This window comes from Pseudophryne corroboree, chromosome 1 (assembly GCF_028390025.1).
Source record: "Pseudophryne corroboree isolate aPseCor3 chromosome 1, aPseCor3.hap2, whole genome shotgun sequence".
Taxonomy (NCBI): domain Eukaryota; kingdom Metazoa; phylum Chordata; class Amphibia; order Anura; family Myobatrachidae; genus Pseudophryne; species Pseudophryne corroboree.
This window is the reverse complement of record NC_086444.1, coordinates 570,636,479-570,655,684: the sequence shown is the minus strand read 5'-3', so window position 1 is coordinate 570,655,684 and position 19,206 is coordinate 570,636,479. Positions and strand designations below refer to the sequence as shown.

Below are 19,206 nucleotides of genomic sequence, written 5' to 3'. Positions count from 1 at the left end.
GCAATCAGCTTGGCTTTCAGCAGATTCTTTGGTAAACTGATTTTGTATATTGCCAAATACTAAAATATGAATATGAATGTGCACCTTTAGTTTAACTGTCATGCGGACAACTCAGTCCTCAGTAGTCAGGCTTCCTTGTCATGCAGATCCTTAGTGAGGGTCCTGTCACCAGGCAACCGAATTCAGTAGCTGAATCAAAGCATTTGAATATTGGGGTGTAGTATGAGTGGCCGGTGGCCTGGATCCTGGGGGCCAGCATATCGGTGCCGGAATCCTGACCGCTTGCGGGCTCGGTGGTGTGCTACGAGTGCCACGCTAATTATTATCTCTCCAGGGGGATTGTGGAACCGCAAGAGGGAGAATATGTGTCGGCATGCCGGCAGTCGGGATCCCGGCGCCGGTATGCTGGTTGCCGGGATCCTGGCTGGCGGTAACCTGAAGACCACCCAAATATAGGTAGAGCAGAGAACTGTCAGAGTTTGTGGACAGATCCTGCTTTAGGGTATCACTCAGCAAGGACAGAGTGTCATATCAGTCGCTGTATTCATTACAAATTGCCAGACCCCACCGCTTTAACTTCTAGTGAAGTCTTATGAAATGGGATGCTGGTGGTAGGCAATGTATTTTCCAATGTTAGAGTAACAGGCTGATTACAAGTCTGCCATTTAATTATAATGACCAGTCTCTACATAGTTGAAACCTAAACATAGGCTTGAATCCATTATGTGATCCTTTCTTATCACAATTGAAGCAATGTTTTATCCAAATAATTTTTTTATTATTACAGGTTGAGTATCCCTTATCCAAAATGCTTGGGACCGGAAGTATTTTGGATATCGGATTTTTCCGTATTTTGGAATAATTGCATACCATAATGAGATATCATGGTGATGGGACCTAAGTCTAAGCACAGAATGCATTTATGTTACATATACACCTTATACACACAGCCTGAAGGTCATTTTAGACAATATTTTTAATAACTTTGTGCATTAAACAAAGTGTGTGTACATTCACACAATTCATTTATGTTTCACATACACCTTATACACACAGCCTGAAGGTCATTTAATACAATATTTTTAATAGCTTTGTGTATTAAACAAAGTTTGTGTACATTGAGCCATCAGAAAACAAAGGTTTCACTATTTCGCTCTCGCTCAAAAAAAATCCGTATTTCGGAATATTCCGTATTTCGGAATATTTGGATATGGGATACTCAACCTGTATTCATTTTGTTCTGTTATAACCATTTTGACCTTATGCAGATGTGATCCCTGTTAAACAGGCTTCCTCATGCATTTCTGGTAAATCTTATCACCAGCAATAGGTATCTCTAGCAATATCAGTACTATGGCAGTGGTAACACCCTAACACCCTAACATATAGGACTATTTGCTAATTAATAAATACAGTTCACAGTATTTTAAGTCCAGCAAACAAAATAAATGAAAATGTTGCTAAACTAATACTTTGCATATATTATAATACACATCATTATTAATCAGTTAATCATTTAAGGTACTATTTAATTAATCAAGTATTACCGGGTGGTTTTCTGTATGCCGGCAGTCGGGCTCCCGGCGCTCAGTATACCGGCGCCGGGAGCCCGACAGCCGGCATACGGACACTTATTATCCCTCGTGGGGGTCCACGACCCCCATAGAGGGAGAATAAAATAGTGTGGCGCGCGTAGCGCGCCACCGTGCCCGTAGCGTGGCGAGCGCAGCGAGCCCGAAAGGGGCTCATTTGCGCTCGCCACGCTGTCGGTAAGCCGGCGCCGGGATGCTGGTCGCCGGGAGCCCGACCGCCGGCCAGCCGTAGTGAACCCAGTATTACCACATCCTAGATTTGTCCTTTATGTCTGTAAAGAAAAATGCTGTTATGTTACCAGTGAAAGGGAATGTTTACCTGATAACCACTCCAACTGTGAACATCACTTTTACCAGCCAAAGCAAAGTGAGTGCGTTGAGTTTGAATGTGTGCAGTCACTAAGAAAGGAGCAATTACATGTCGAGCGAGGGGGACTTAATGAATCCTAAAACCACATACTTTGCAGAGTAAAGAAGCTGACATCTTGGAGGAAATAGGCTGAAAAGGTTCCTTGTGTTTCACAAGAATGACATACACAGCTGCGGCAAATTCTAAATTTAAAGTGCTTATTTCGTAGTTTTTCAACTAGTAAGTTTGTAAGGTTTGTTTTGGTTGAACGTCAAGAACATATTGGCTTTCTAGTCAGGCTGTGAAGCAGGGGTTTTCATTGGTATTTATATACAGTACATATATCTGCTTCTGGTTATACTCTATAGAGACAGGTAGGGTTTAATTTATAAAAGTTACTGGAGCTAAAACATTCTATGAAGGAAGGTGATAAGTAATGTCCTAATTACAAATTATTTATTATGGTTGATAAAAAAAAATATATAAAAAAAAGGTTTATCAGAAGAGATATTGATTTCATTTTGCTTTCATTCAAAATGCCTCAGCTGAGGTCTTCTAGAAAAATAAAACAAAATGTCTGCTTTATAATTTGATCACTGTCTAATTAAGCTTAGCATACATCTATTGAAAATAGATGTATGCTAAACTTAATCTATTGTAATCTATTGTAATGTTAAGTAAAGTTCTTTCTTTATTAAATTAAGTCTGGTATATTGAAGATAATTTGGTCCACTCTGAGAATAGTCCAAGCCCTGTACAGAAGAGTACTGACTTTACTTCCGCTCCAGCCATTCGGAATGAAGAGAGAGGAGTTGGTGTGTCAGTGGACAGGTATTGGTACAGTGGTACAGTGGTGAGTACTACTATTTCACAAATTACAGCCCCCACCAACTCATATAGTAAATACAGTAGTTGATTTTTTTATTTTAGCTGTAAAACCAAAATTCATTGGTCTCCACTTACCCAAAATATTTTTTTTACATGTAGGATTAATTATTTGTAATGTTTACAGAGCATGTTTACATAACCATGGTAAGCCTGTGTTTTTGCATTTGCCCCCTTTAAAGACATTGTTGACTTGACCAGGCTAGAGTCGACACCACCTAGGGTAAGCTAAAGCGTGTCAGAAATTTCCACTGAAAAGCACTTTGTAAGTGTTCAAAATACACTTTTTAAATGTTTATTTTCTCTCCGACTGCCCAACTACAAAAACCTGAGTTTTCAAAGAACGTTATAGTGGGGCTTTGGTCTATAGAGCTGCCAATTTCTGTGGGAAAACAAACAGGTTCATTTTTGCTAAAGTTATGTTTTTCATAGTTCAAGAACAAGCAGAAAAAATCAGCAAAAGAAAAAAAAAAGTAGATTTAGAAAACGAAATTGAATATAAATGACTGGGTTTATATGAGCAAGTGTGCAGCTGAGCTGAGAACAGCAGGCCTAAGTAAGGTTTAGTTAGAGGAGATGACAAGTGTTTCATTAGGGGCTCTTGTGATCTTGCTGCCTCAAGCATCGAGCAGAACTGAGGGGATTGTAGTTAACACAGCATTGCATTACTAGACATCTTTAAATCAAGCAAAAGTGTGTTGAACAGATGGAACAGAACACAGACATGTCACAGGTCTTGAGATCAGGTAGAATGAAAATGGAATACATTCTGAAAAAACACTGCAGGGCTTTGTAGAGAGGAATTTAATGAAAACATCCACGCTTGGGCTCAGGACAAGATAACATTAACAGGCTTTCCACAGAGAATCATGGCCGGATTTAGGGGGCCTTATGCCTTGGGCTCTAGCTTAATTCAGGTATGTCAAACTCAAATGACAATGAGGGTTGCAGTAATAATGAGATTCAGCAAGGGCCACATCAGTTTTCTCTTTTTTCAAAGATATGTATAACCTATTTTACTTCAGCATTCAGATTACAAAATCATAGTACAGGTTGAGTATCCCATATCCAAATATCCGAAATACGAAATATTCCGAAATACTGACTTTTTTGAGCGAGAGTGAGATAATGAAACTTTTGTTTTCTGATGGCTCAATGTACACAAACTTTGTTTAATACACACAGTTATTAAAAATATTGTATTAAATGACCTTCAGACTGTGTATATAAGGTGTATATGAAACATAAATGAATTGTGTGAATGTAGACACACTTTGTTTAATGCACAAAGTTATAAAAAATATTGGCTAAAATTATCTTCAGGCTGTGTGTATAAGGTGTATATAAAACATAAATGCATTCTGTGCTTATATTTAGGTCCCATCACCATGATATCTCATTATGGTATGCAATTATTCCAAAATACGGAAAAATCCCATATCCAAAATACGTCTGGTCCCAAGCATTTTGGATAAGGGAGACTCAACCTGTACACGTTTTCTTCACATATTAAAAAATATCAAACTCTCTAACCTAAATGCTACACAGTAAGTAATATAGGGGTAGATTTATTAAGCCTGGTGAAGTGATAAAGTGGAAGGTGATAAAGCACCAGCCAATCAGCTCCTAACTGTCATTTTTCAAACCCAGCCTGTGACATGGTAGTCAGGGCCGTCTTAACAGCAGTGTGGGCCCTGGGCACAGCAATGTACTGGGGCCCCTACCCATCCTCCAGGGGGGGGGGCTATCAGCGGCAGCTTTGATGTCCTGCGGGGGTAGGGGGGTTCTATCTTCCGCTCAGCATGTAGAACCTGGAGCAGTAATCTGCTAATTACTCCTTTACTGCACAGATGGGGCAGGATGGAGAACACTAAACTGTAGAAGGTGGCATTGGGCTGAATGAAGGGGCCCGGTACATAACCTACAGGGTGGCAGGGAGTGTTTAATACACAGGGGAGGTGTGGATAGCGGAGTGGGCTTAATATTCATCATTTTCTGGTGAGAGAGCAGCTTGCATGACTGTAGATATCTCAAGTTCCTGGAAAATGATTTCTTAGATTTGAATGGGATAAAAATTAGAAAGTCTCACCTGTCAGGAGGTTCTGGGGACTTGGGGTTCAGAGTTTGGGATCCAGAGCAATCCACCAATGAAAATATAAAACTGCATCCCAGGCGTGTGGAGCTGGAGCAGGGACCAGCTGCTTGAAGGCTGATATCTCTGGTTCTGGACATAGTAGAGACAAGCTGCCAGTGTCCACCAAAAGTGGAGAGTCCCAGCTTTTGAAATGTACCCTCAGAAAAACTCTACATCATACAGAGCCCGAGATATCTGGCTGGCAAGAGCAATTAACAGGCTTGGATGGGGACCACTGCTTTGAAGTCGGATATCTCTGGTTCCCTATGGCCGATTTTCAAAAATTTGGTACCTCTGGAAAGAGGGGACCCTCAGCTATCAGCCTAGGGCCCTTATACTCCTGGGGCCCTTGGGCAAGAGCCCATTGAGCCCATACGAAAAGACGGCCCTGATGGTAGTAAGGATCTGATTGGCTGGTCCTTTAGCACCTTCCACTTTATCACTTCACCGAGCTTAATAAATCTGCCCCATATTTCCCTACAAACTTTGGTGATACTCTATTTAGACTGTTTTAATAGTAATGAAAGTTCAATTGGCAGGTTACTGTCAGCGTAAGCTTGTAAACTGCCTTATTCCTCTCATTTATAACGCACATCAATGCGTTTAAGGGACATGTTTTAATTATTTTTGAAACAATCAGTTCAAACAATATTTGTCATAATTCAAGTAAAACACCAATCTGAGAGGAATATTTACTAACGTGGATGTTTTCATAGGTGAAGATGTTGCCCATAGCAACCAATAAGATTCTACTTATCACTTATCTAGCACCTCCTAGTGGATTACAGCTAGAATCTGAAACCTGCACTTTAGTAAATATACCTGCAAGAGTAAATGATAGTTTAACGCACAGATTTTAGTAAAAAGGTATTGGCTTTATGGGTGTGGCTTAGGAATAATTAAAAACAAATATTGTGATTGGATGGATTTCTAGCATGGACGTGGCTTTATTATGGCCATTTTAGGATAGTTATTAGGCATGATAATAGTTGCTTTATACATAAATATGCCTTTAAACATCAAGTGTAAAGAAATACACACTAAATTGAGCGTTAGGGTTAGACTGCAGGAGGGGGTGGGTTAGGGTTAGGCTGAGGGTAGGGAGAGGAAGGACAAGAATTAGCAGACTTGTTGGGAATCAGTGCTTAAAGTGGTCCTAGAGAGGTGGTGGAACTCCCCCCTCCCCACGCACGCCTATGCAAAAAGGGGTGTGGGCTCAAAAAGAAAGGGTCATGGTCACACAATAGTAATAATGCCCACAGTAGTAGCACCCCGTAATACACAAATGCCCACCGCAGTAGCGCTTCTTATACAATGACCACAGTAGTAGTGCTCCTTATGCAATGTCCACTGTACTGGTAGTGCCCACAGTGGTAGTGTCCCTTATATAGACCCCATAGTAGTGGTGCCCCTTATGCAATGCCCGCAATAGTAGTGCCCCTTATGTCCCCAGGAGTGATGCCCCTTATGAAGTGCCCCCTTTACAATGACCTCATTAGTAGGGCCCCCAGTAGTAATGCCCTTAATGGTAATGCCCCTGTGTAGTATTGCCCCCAGTAGTAATGGTGCTTGTAGTAATGCAACCAGTCATTTAGCCCCCTGTAGTTTAGCCCTAGTAGTAATGCCCCCAGTGGTAATGCCCCTGCAGTTATTACCCCAGTAGTTTACCCCCCCTTTAGTTTAGCTTCCCAGTGGTAATGACCCCCGTAGTTTAGCCCCAGTAGTTTGCCTGCTTGTAGTTTAGCCGCCCGTAGTAATGCCCCCCCTGTAAATTGCCCCCTTGTAGTTTAGCCCCTGTAGTTATGCCTCCAGTAGTTTAGCCCCTGTAGTTATGCCCCCCTTGTAGTTTAGCCCCCAGTTGTAATGCCCCCAGTAGTTTAGCCCCTGTATTTATGTCCCCAGTAGTTTAGCCCCCCTGTAGTATGCCCCAAGTAGTAATGCCCCTGTAGTTATGCCCCCAGTAGTAATGCCCCTGTAGTTATGCCCTCCTGTAGTTTGCCCCCAGTAGTTAGCCCCTTTGTAGTTTGCCCCAGTAGCTTGCCCCCTTGTAGTTTGCCCCCCAGTAGCTTGCCCCCTTGTAGTTTGCCCCAGTAGTTGGCCCCAGTAATAATGTCCCCCAGTAGTTTGCCTCCAGTAGATGCTCCTCAGTAGTAATGCCCCCCAGTAGTTTGCCCCAGTAGATGACCCCCCCAGTAGTAATGCCCCGCAGTAGTTTGCCCCCAGTAGATCCCCCCCAGTAGTAATGCCCCCCAGTAGTTTGCCCCCTGTAGATGCCCCCCAGTAGTAATGGCCCCCTATAGTTTGCCCTTAGTAGATGCCCCCCTAGTAGTAATGCCCCCCCAGTAGTTTGCCCCCAGTAGATGCGCCGCTACACTAAGTAAGAAAACAAAAATCACAATACTCACCGAGCCCTGCTCCCGCTTCCAGACCGCAGCAGTCCTCTCTTGGCGCCCGCTTCTCGGCACTATGGGAGAGACTAGCACACAGTGACAGCGCCGGAAGCCGGAGCTCAGTACTGAGCTCCTGTCACCGGCTTCCGCTATAGAGAGGGAGACGGGCACCCGCTGGTAACAAAATCTCAGCGGGCGCCCTTCATCTCTCTGCGTCGCCGGGGACACATAGGGTTAGGTGAGCCAGAGGAGGCGCAACTGCGTTCCGTCTCCAAGTGTAACTGACGGAATGCAGTTCTGCCCTGTTCTGGCTCACTTTAACCCCTGGTCGGAATGCCACTGTCGGTGTTCTAACCCGCTGGCATCCTGCAACCTGACTGTCGGGATCCCATCCCCATTCCCAAGATATATATAAAACTAGGTGCTTCATCGCGCCCTACGGGCACTATTCACACCGTCGTAAGGGGCTGTGCCCCCTTAACCCCTGTACGCCGTTCAATATATGTATTATATGAAGTATTACCTGCATTCCTAGTTTTGTGAGTGGTTAAATGTTGCACAATGAAAGGGAGTTGGATGATGAAGGGGCGTAGCCCCTTGCGACGGTGTGAACAGCGCCTGCAGGGCACACTGTACAGAATGCAGTGGGTGTGGGGGGGGACGCGGATGGGGGAGGGTCTCGTGAGGCGCTGCGGGTGGGGATGTGTGTGGGAGTGGGATCCGGAGGCGGTATGGGTGGGGGAGGGGCGGGGTTGCTGCGGGTAGGGGCAGGTATGGGGATCTGGTGGATGGGGTTCCGGAGGCGCTCTAGGTGGGGAAGGGGCGAGTGCGCCGCAGGTGGGGTAGGGGGTCCGGAAGTGACGCGCGTGGGGGAGGGGCAGGTGGGGGGGTGCGGCAGATGGAGGAGGGGGTCGGGAGGAGCAGCGGGGCTGTGCGGGTGGGGTAAGAGGTCAGGAGGTGCTGCGGGTGGTGAAGGGGCGAGTGCGCCGCAGGTGGGGTAGGGGGTCCGGAAGCGATGCACGTGGGGGAGGGGCAGGTGGGGGGGGGGGGTGGAAGATGAAGGAGGGGGTCGGTAGGAGCAGCGGGGCTGTGCGGGTGGGGTAGGGGGTCAGGAGGTGCTGCGGGTGGTGAAGGGGCGAGTGCGCCGCAGGTGGGGTAGGGGGTCCAAAAGCGATGCACGTGGGGGAGGGGCAGGTGGGGGGGGGTGGAAGATGAAGGAGGGGGTCGGTAGGAGCAGCGGGGCTGTGCGGGTGGGGTAGGTGGTCAGGAGGTGCTGCGGGTGGTGAAGGGCAGAGTGCGCTGCGGGTTGGGTAGGGGGTCCAGAAGCGATGCACGTGGGGGAGGGACAGGTGCAGGGGTGCGGCAGATGGGGGAGGGGGTCCGGAGGCGGTGCGGGTGGTTGAGGGGCGGGTACAGTGGGGCAGCGGGTGGGGTAGGGTGTCGTGAGGCGCTGCAGGTGGGGATGTGCGGGGGAGTAGGATACAGAGGCGGTATGGGTGGGGGAGGGGCGGGGTTGCTGCGGGTAGGGGAGGGGCAGGTATGGGGATCTGGTGGATGGGGTTTCCGGAGGAGCTCTAGGTGGGGAAGGGGCGAGTGCGCCGCAGGTGGGGTAGGGGTCCGGAAACGACGCGCGTGGGGGAGGGGCAGGTGGGGGGGTGCGGCAGATGGAGGAGGGGGTCGGGAGGAGCAGCGGGGCTGTGCGGGTGGGGTAGGGGGTCAGGAGGTGCTGCGGGTGGTGAAGGGCAGAGTGCGCTGAGGGTGGGGTAGGGGGTCCAGAAACGATGCGTGTGGGGGAGGGACAGGTGCGGGGGTGCGGCAGATGGGGGAGCGGGTCCGGAGGTGGTGCGGGTGGTTGAGGGCGGGTACAGTGGAGCAGCAGGTGGGGTAGGGGGTCTGTCCCCCCAGCCAGGCACATCCCCCCCCCCCAGGCAGGCACATCTCCCCCCCAGACAGGCACATCTCCCCCCCGCCAGGCACACCTCCCCCACAGCCAGGCACATGTCGTCGTCCCCAGCCAGGCACATTCCCCCCCAGGCACATTTTCCCCCTCCCCCCACCAGCCAGGCACATCTGCCCCCCCCCTGCCAGGCAAATGACCCCCTCACCAGGCACATGTCCCTCGGCAGCCGGGGAGCACACCAGTGTGCGCTGTCCCCGCTGGTGCTTGAGCCGCTGTGCTGCACAACTTCCCCCGCCAGCTTATCTCCCTCGGCAGCCGGGGAGCACACCAGTGTGCGCTGTCCCCGCTGCTGCATGAGCCGCACATCTCCCCCGGCCAGGCACATGTCTCAACCCCCCCCCCCCCGCCAGGCTGTACCAGGAGGACCGGACGGAGGGCTGTGGCGGCAATAGGAGTGGGGGTTGCCTCTCTCCTCGCTGGGGCAGGCGGCAGGGGATAGGCGCCGAGGCTCAGGCGGGGAGCGGGAGTGACTCTGATCATCCCACATCTGTGATTCCGCCCAGCGTTATGGCCAGGCACAGAGTCACAGACTTGGGCTCATATATAGGAGATTATAAACTATGTGACCACTTGACACCTACTGGATCTACTGAGCCAGATACATTCAAGTGTAATATCGGTTACAATTACTTAATATGGGCCTTATTCAGGTTGGATCGTAATTGCAAAGATGCTCTTAGTAGTTTTGCATTACGATCCTTTGCAATGCAAATGTGGGTGGAGGTTCATACCATCTTCTTCCTGCATTTGCGGTTGCTAAAAACCGCAATGCTATCGCACTTCCGGATGAACAATGGTCGTGATGTTCCTCTGCAACTGCAGTCTGAGTAAGTGTGACCTTACTCAGACTTGCAGTCGCAGGGAGGCTAGCGACGGCAAGTAAACTGCAACAGCATTGCAGTACTTGACATCACAGCGTTGCAGTTCCTGGCCTCGCCACTCCCAGAAAATAGAGGAGTCATGCCCACATTTTCCCCAACACCGGCTGCCTCTACTCCCCGTCTTTCCACTCGAACACCTCTGCCTGTCTCTCAGGCAGAGGCATTTACATCAGAGCTGATGCGATCCAACCTGACTAAGGCCCTATATACTTAAATATTCTACTGAATTAATGTGTACAAGACTGTAGAGTTATAACAAATGAAACTTGCAGCACGTATCTATGTTTTTTATCAACTGTTTATTTGACTATGCAATTCACTACACAAATAACCCGTATGTTAAAAATTAGATTGACACTGTTTTACAGATTCTTAGCAAGGTTCGTTTTTAGTAATGCTGACATGACGAAAATCAATCGATCTAAGATCAATGGGATCATTTTGATTTTAACTGTTACAGTAAGTGTAACCAACGGTTGTAATCAAGACCACCTACAGACATTTTCCCTATGCTAGTAACTACCAATAAAAATTAGCAGAGCAGTATGAGATTTAACAGGTTTGACGAGTGGTATGGACAAATTGATCAATTATGTTATATGAGTGTGATATAACATGTTAGCAGCTGATTATGCTAAAGGAACCTATTTACCTGTCTGATATATTGGCAATCCGTCTGAGAATCAAGGAAATTCTTCATGTTAAAAGTCCCCGATTTGCCAATCATGACCGTTTTCAGTCAGGATCAGGAAATCGAGATTTGTAAACTTGTTCAGGAAATTGCGACAAGATGTATGGGAGCCTTAAATAGATGGAACTAATGTTGAATTGTTTAGTTGCCTCATTACTTATCCTAACTACAGGCACAGGGCAGTTTTCCAAAATGATGGTGTAAGATCTTCCTGTAGAGCTAATGAGCAGATTTACTGTCATGCAAACTAAAATAATTTTTTGTGTGCAAATGCACAGCAAAAAAAATTTTTTCTAAAGGTATAGGCATTTTGGGTCAAGGAATCTGGACTTAAGGGGGGTACCCATAAAACATTTTCAGCGGAAATAACAATGGGCTATTACCGAGATTTTTGCCTGTTGGTCATTATTGGTCAATCGAATTGTAGTTCGTTTATTTCATCTGAAAAAAGGTAAAAACACATCTGATCTGGGATAAGTTCCTGGACCCATGTGTTTTTGCGCCCATGACTGGTTAGCCCCGGGGGATCAATTTTACTGCGGCTAATTGGATATCACCCTTAGTGTATCACTTATTATTCATTTACACGGAATGCAGTGCATCCAACACGGAAATTTCAGTTTCCCTCAGTGCAGCCAGTGACAAATGAAACTGACTGTGATATAGTACAGAGTACTGGAGTGTAACACAAGTAATGTGATATTATAGAAGTCTGTACATATATGTATAGCTTAGCATTGTGTTCACATTGCCAAAAAAATACATATTTTTTTAAATTGTAAAAAAAACTTTTCAAAATGTATGTACATACAAATTAAATATAATTAAAATAAAGCGGAAAAAGTCTCAATGACATCTTTCATTATTATTTTTTAGCCCTGTGATCTTTTTCCAAGGAGTACATTTTAGACGGCTACTCTGTTTATGTAGCCGACAGCAGAACCGCAGTTTGTTCACAGGCGAGGCTGTTTGATTTTTTTTTCTTTTCAAACAAAACTTTGAACCCTTTCCAGCTTTGACACATTGCCTCTTCAGTTAATAACGATCCCTCTTGTCTACTGTCTACTTTTCTTTGAGGCAACTGCGCACTCAGCACCTGAAGATAGTAGCGTAAAGCTACAACATAAAAGCGACAGCATTAATATAATTGTCTGACTTTCTCGCCTTCACCCTGATCTTTTTTGCCTTTTCAGTTTTGATGGCCTATGTGACACCTGATCCTGTCTTCTGTGATCCTAGGACAGCTTTTCGCGCTGTCAAGGTTTATGTCTGATAAGGAATCTGCTGGAGACCGCAACACAAGATATATACAGTGTATATATATATATATGTGTGTGTGTACAGAAACGCTTGCTAGACTTCCCTTGCAGCAGACCCGCACCCGGTGTGAAGACTAAGGGTTAATCTCACCCTGCCTGGGGACTCCCTTCTCTTCTGAAAAAAGACTTCCTTGTACACATCAGGGATTTCTCACAACCTCAAGAGTCTCACAGGCGCTCGACTAATTAGTTTCTAGATTATTCAAAGCTGCTAAATGTTCAACATTGGGTTTTCTTTAAGAAAGATGGGTCACAGATCTGTGAGTGAGGTGAATTGGGAAAAGAAAGTGATAGTGAACTTAGGGTCTAATTCAGACCCGATCGCTGTTGTGCGAAATTGCACAGTGGCCAATTATCGAATGACTACACATGCGTATGGATCGTAATGCGCAGATGCAAGACTAAACTGCGAAAAAAATCCTGGGTTTTTTATCACTAGGCGAGCGCAGGCTTATGAACAGGAAGCGGACTTTGAGGTGGTAACTGCCCATTTTCTGGGAGTGTCAGGAAAAACGCAGACGTTCGCAAGCGTTTTCAGGGAGGGTGTGTGACGTCAGCTCCGGCCCCGATCAGCCTGTTTCTATCGCACTGGAGGAGTAAGTATTGAGCTACGCACAAACTGGAAAAATAATTCGATGGTGAATTGCGAACGGATTTGCAGATGTTTGCTGTCTGGGGAAGTTTTCACACTGCGTACTCATGCATTCGCACACTTGCATGGGGCAGGTTTTCACTCTCTATGGACGGTGGCTATCTGATGGCAGAACTCCGCAAAATCGCAGAGGAGCGATCAGGTCTGAATTAGGTCCTTAGTCACAAGGAAACGTACAAATAGGATTGCATGTGCCTGTTCTCACACTCCTGACAGCAAGATCACTATCACCAATAATTATGTACAGAGGATAGCACACCCTATATCAGCCTTTGGGTCACCAGTTGGGCAGACATGACTGACATTAGCCATGTTTAACATTTAAAAAAAATGATATGATAGTTTATGATGCATTACCATTAACTTCTCCATGACATTTTCCATCTAGGGGGGTGATTCCGAGTTGTTCGCTCGCTAGCTGCTTTTAGCAGCATTGCACACGCTAAGCCGCCGCCCTCTGGGAGTGTATCTTAGCTTAGCAGAAGTGCGAACGAAAGATTAGCAGAATTGCAAATAGAAATTTCTTAGCAGTTTCTAAGTAGCTCCAGACCTACTCACAGATTGCGATCAGCTCAGGCCGTTTCGTTCCTGGTTTGACGTCACACACACGCCCAGCGTTCGCCCAGCCACTCCCCCCTGCGTTTTTCCGCACACTCCCAGAAAACGGCCATTTTCCGCCCAGAAACACCCACTTCCTGTCAATCACACTCCGATCACTTCAACGATGAAAAATCTTCGTTCGGACGTGAGTAAATCTACTAAGTTTTGAGCTAAAATACTAACCGTATGCGCACTGCGTACCATGCGAAAATCGGCAACGAGTGAACAACTCGGAATGACCCTCTATATCTTTAACAGTGTTTGAAATTACTCGTGTATGATAGTCTGAAAAAAAAATGTATTCCCTCTATTTGTTAACATACGGCGACCATGCACCCATTAGTATTAGCTGTTGCTGGCACAGAATGACTTGGCACTTGTGCGGTGTATGCTTACCACATACATCTCACAAAATGACAAGCGCTGGGTACACTTTGATAATGGGTGAAATATTTGCTGATATACTGTAAGTCCAACATTGGTATGAATTGCCTGTGAATATACTGAATACATTGTATCATTTCAAAGGCAAATGACACTGTGTGTTTAGACTTAATTTTACAGTATTTGCTTGGACAGATTATACTATAGCACCACTGTATAATGCAGTAATGGTACTGTACAGTATATCATAAATATAGTAAGTACAAAATTCTTCATATGACTATTAATCCTAAACCACGGGCCTTCTGCAAATCAGAACAAGATGGTGCAAGGCTGCCACAAATACCCCTCTTCTTTCCGGAACCACCCTTAAATTGTGGTGTGAGCTACTTTACAGTGGTGAACAGGTACATCCCATGCAACTTACCAGTATCCATGACAATTTTACAGAACAGAGACAGTTGGGAAGGATTCGGTATGATTTACTGATAGGCGGGATGCCGGATGTCAGTATACCGACAACGGCATCCCATCCCGACAGTGAGACCCCTTGCCACTCTGAGTGGGAATACCAGGTGGTGGTCAGGATACTGTGCGTTGGTATTTTGCTGGCTGTCGGGATTCTGGCGTCAGTCTCCTGAATGCCAGGTTCCCATCAGCCATCATTTTAACGGCATACACTCCAACTATACCTTTTTAGCAGGTACAGTACCTTTTTTTATGGTCTGTATCGATTTTTGTCTCTCAAACTTCCATTGAATGTATAGGAAAAGGGGCGACCCACGGCCACACACCCTTTCCTAATTTGTACCGATTTTTATGTATAAAATGTTGGAGGGTATGTAACGCATCCCGTTGGGAGCTATGGTTTAATTAAAGGCTTTGATAATGGGTATTAGAGTATTTACTTATTTTTCATTTTCACCTGATTACTTAGCCCTGTTGTCCTCATTTACAGCAGATTTGTATTTTTCTTTTTTAATTTGACGAACTGACATTATTTTCACACAGAGACGCTGAATGAGTGGGAGGTGGGTATTGATTACCCTGGTCCAAGCTTGGAAGAGCATATCAGGGGACTGGGTCAGCTGCTGAGGGGCGCAAATGTTCCCCTTTACAGCATGCAATGCCACACATAGTATATCTTTTTTTTGGAGGGGGTGTGGCCAGGCCTTCCATATTTAGTCATGACCCCCGTACTCAGGTCTTGTTTAGCTCTCGGAATCCCTGTCTTTACATACACCTTGATTACACAGTGTGGGCTATTTATTAATATGGAATTTAGCATGTTACATTTTGACATATTTCAGAGACATCTTTTAGTTTTTGTAAACTACACAAATTATTACAGTGTTTGGTGTCACTGCTGACATCGTGCTGACTTTTCAAAACCACTTGTTTAGTCATACTGTGTCAGAATAAACAACCAAAGATTTATTACATCAAGTGAAGCATAAAACAGTGAAGGTGATACACAAAATACTCTGTCAATTTGTGCAAGTGCATCTAGATGGCAGCATTTGTAAATCCCAGCAAACTGCGAGCCATATGTTATGTAAAAGTTCATCATCACAAACTAAAATATTACCAATGTAGACATATTTTAAGAGTTATAATGGTCATGTGATTCACCTGACCTCAACTGACCCTTTGTGCACACACTATTCAGAATTGTGTGTGCACAAATTGTCAGTTGAGGTCAGCAGGGAGCATAGAACACTGGCCTTGATCTAATCTACAGTATTGAAACACATAATAGTTTCCTATTGGAGAAAATCCAGATCTCAGTTTAAATAATAATGAACTCCTCACATTGATAAAAGATAAACAGTGCTTAAAGTGGTCCTAAAGAGGTGGTGGAACTCACCCACCCCTCCGCCTGGCGCCCATGCAATAAAGGTATTGCAAAAAGTGGACGTAGTCTCAAAAAGAAAGGGGCGTGGTCACACAATAGTAATAATGCCCACAGTCAAGGGCGGATCCAGAAGAAAATGATAGAAGGGGGGGGGGGAACCATGGAAGGGGCAAGTACATTTGCGTGCAGCTTCGGTGCATGTGAGGTGGCGCTTCTTATACAATGCCCACAGTTGTAGCGCTCATTATGCAATGTCCACTGTACTGGTAGTGCCCCTTATATAGACCCCATAGTAGTTGTGCCCCTTATGCAATGCTCGTATTGCCCCCAGTAGTAATGTTGCCTGTAGTAATGCCCCCAGTCATTTAGCGCCCTAGTAGTTATGCCCCCAGTGGTAATGCCCCTGCAGTTATGACCCCAGTAGTTTAACCCCCCCCCCCCTTTAGTTTAGCCTCCCAGTGGTAATGCCCCCAGTAGTTTGCCTGCTTGTAGTTTAGCCACCAGTAGCAATGCCCCCCTGTAGTTTGCCCCATTGTAGTTTAACCCCTGTAGTTATGCCCCCCTTGTAGTTTAGCCCCCAGTAGTAATGCCCCCAGTAGTTTGGCCCCTGTAGTTATCCCCCAGTAGTTTGGCCCCTGTAGTTATGCCCCCAGTAGTTTGGCCCCCCTGTAGTTTAGCCCCCAAGTAGTAAGGCCCCTGTAGTTACGCCGCCAGTAGTAATGCACTCCTGTAGTATGCCCCCAGTAGTTTGCCCCCAGTAGATGCCCCCCAGTAATAATGTCCCCCAGTAGATGCCCCCCAGTAATAATGTCCCCCAGTAGTTTGCCCCCAGTAGATGCCCCCCAGTAATAATGTCCTCCAGTAGTAATGCCCCCTAGGAGTTTGCCCCCAATAGATGACCCCCCCAGTAGTAATGCCCCCAGTAATAATGCCCCCAGTAGATGGCCCCCAGTAAAAATGTCCCCCAGTAGCTGCCTCCAGTAGCAATGCCCCCAATAGATGACCCCCCCAATAGTAATGCCCCCAGTAGATGCCCCCCAGTAATAATGCCCCCAGTAATAATGCCCCCCCAGTAGTAATGCCCCTTGTTGATGCCCCTCAGTAGTAATGCCCCCAGTAGATGCTCCCCCAGTAATAATGCCCCCAGTAGTAATGCCCCCCACCCAGTAGTAATGTCCCTTGTTGATGCCCCCAGTAGTAATGTTCCCCCCTAGTTTTCCCCCAGTAGATGCCCCCGCTGCACTGAGGAAGAGAAAACAGAACATACTTACCAAGCCCCGTTCCCGCTTCCAGACTGCTGCAGTCCTGGCATCCTCTCCTCAGCACTATGAGAGATACGTCATGACTGATGTCTCTCCTATAGCGCACGCCGCACAGTGACAGCGCCAGAGGCAGGAGCTCAGTACTGAGCTCCTGCCTCCGGCTGCCGCTGTGCAGGGAGACGGGCGCCCGCTGGTAACACAATCTCAGCGGGCGCCCGTCATCTCCCTGTGCGACGCCGGGGGACGGGGACGGAGGGAAGGGGGACGGACTGGGACGGAGGGACTGGGGGGGGCACGGGCCAGAGTGCCCCCCCCTGGATCCGCCACTGCCCACAGTAGTAGCACCCCTAATACACATAATGCCTACAGTAGTAGCACCCTGTAATACACAATGGGCCTAATTCTGAGTTGATCGCAGCAGCAAATTTGTTAGCAGTTGGGCAAATCCATGTGCACTGCAGGGGGCGGGGGGGCAGATATAACATGTGCAGAGAGAGTAAGATTTGGGTGGGGTGTATTCAAACTGAAATCTAAACTGCAGTGTAAAAATAAAGCAGCCAGTATTCACCCTGCACAGAAACATAATAACCCGCCCAAATCTAACTCTCTCTGCAAATGTTATCTCTGCCCCCCCTGCAGTGCACATTGCTAACAAACTTGCTGCTGCGATCAACTCAGAATTACCCCCTATGCCCACCGCAGTAGAGCCCCTTTTACAATGCCCACAGTAGTAGTGCTCCTTATGCAATGTCTACTGTACTGGTAGTGCCCCTTTTATATATATATATATATATATATATATATATGTAAAAGAAGAATGGAGGGCGCAGGTGTGAGTAAAATATTACAATTCCATTTATTGCACAATAAAGCTCACATACATCTTAGCTTCTGTAACTCCGCATAATCAGCCGTCTAGCTGCAGGCGTCTAGGGGTCTCTCTGTCTCGTCTCAGTTCAGGACGGCACACCGCCAAGGCTGTCAGACGCTGCCTGTCCAACACACCAGGACCAGACTTCCAGACGTTACCACGTCTACCGCTCCACAAGCCACGCCCAACGCGTTTCGTCAATGGACTTCCATTGACGAAACGCGTTGGGCGTGGCTTGTGGAGCGGTAGACGTGTTAACGTCTGGAAGTCTGGTCCTGGTGTGTTGGACAGGCAGCGTCTGACAGCCTTGGCGGTGTGCCGTCCTGAACTGAGACGAGACGGAGAGACCCCTAGACGCCTGCAGCTAGACGGCTGATCATGCGGAGTTACAGAAGCTAAGATGTATGTGAGCTTTATTGTGCAATAAATGGAATTGTAATATTTTACTCACACCTGCGCCCTCCATTCTTCTTTTACTTGCATGTACATTGGATCCAGTGGTTCTGGTCTCAAAAAGGAGGAAGCGGCAGGATACACCTTAGAAACAATCAGTGATATATGGACTCAGACTGTAAAGGACTGATTGACATTTGAACTTAAGGTGGATGTGGATGCGCAGCTATTTCTGTATTGTTGATATAGATATATATATATATATATATATAGATAGGTGAATGTAGATAACCGGCACTCTTGGAGACTATTAAATCAATTGACAGCGCGCGCCGGCGACCTGCGTCCTCTGCCCAGTTAGTCATTGTATGCATGCCTTATAGATATATGCATGCCTTATAGATATATACTTCTTTTCTCCGTGTTCATAGTTGCTCAATGGCCTCATCCAATTGTATTGTTTTAATATGCCTAGACCAGGTTGTTTTGTTTTGCTGCATTTGTGATCTCCGTTTCCCGTGGATCTAGTGGTTATACACAATGTCTGGCATTTGTTTGGGATTCACAGCTGGGTGTCATGGTGATGGGCTCTGTATACTACAGCTCCGCCCTCGGAGGACGCAGGTCGCCGGCGCGCGCCGATGACGTCACTGGGTCCCGGAGAGCGGCGGTGTGAGGAATGCACGTGGTGTTAGGTAAGCTATTTATATGTTTGTTTTGTACTGTATGCTTATGGTCTTGATAAAAGGAGTGATTCCTGAAACGTTGACTGAAGCTGCCGTGCTGTGTCAATTGATTTAATAGTCTCCAAGAGTGCCGGTTATCTACATTCACCTACATTGGCTACCCGCAGACAGGGCACCGGAGCAAGTTGTTTTCATTCATTACACAGGAGTGCCGAGTACTACCTTTTGTTCTATATATATAGATAGATAGATAGATAGATAGATATATGTAGAGAGAGAGAGAGACCATAGTAGTGGTGCCA

At 46.4% G+C, this 19,206-nt stretch overlaps 1 protein-coding gene across 3 annotated transcripts in view; it reads right to left on the bottom strand.

Annotated features, from left to right (window-relative positions):
- BNC2 (basonuclin zinc finger protein 2) overlaps nucleotides 1-19,206 on the bottom strand; it is an 843,848-nt gene that overhangs the window by 129,729 nt on the left and 694,913 nt on the right. The gene's annotated exons all lie outside the window — the stretch shown is intronic.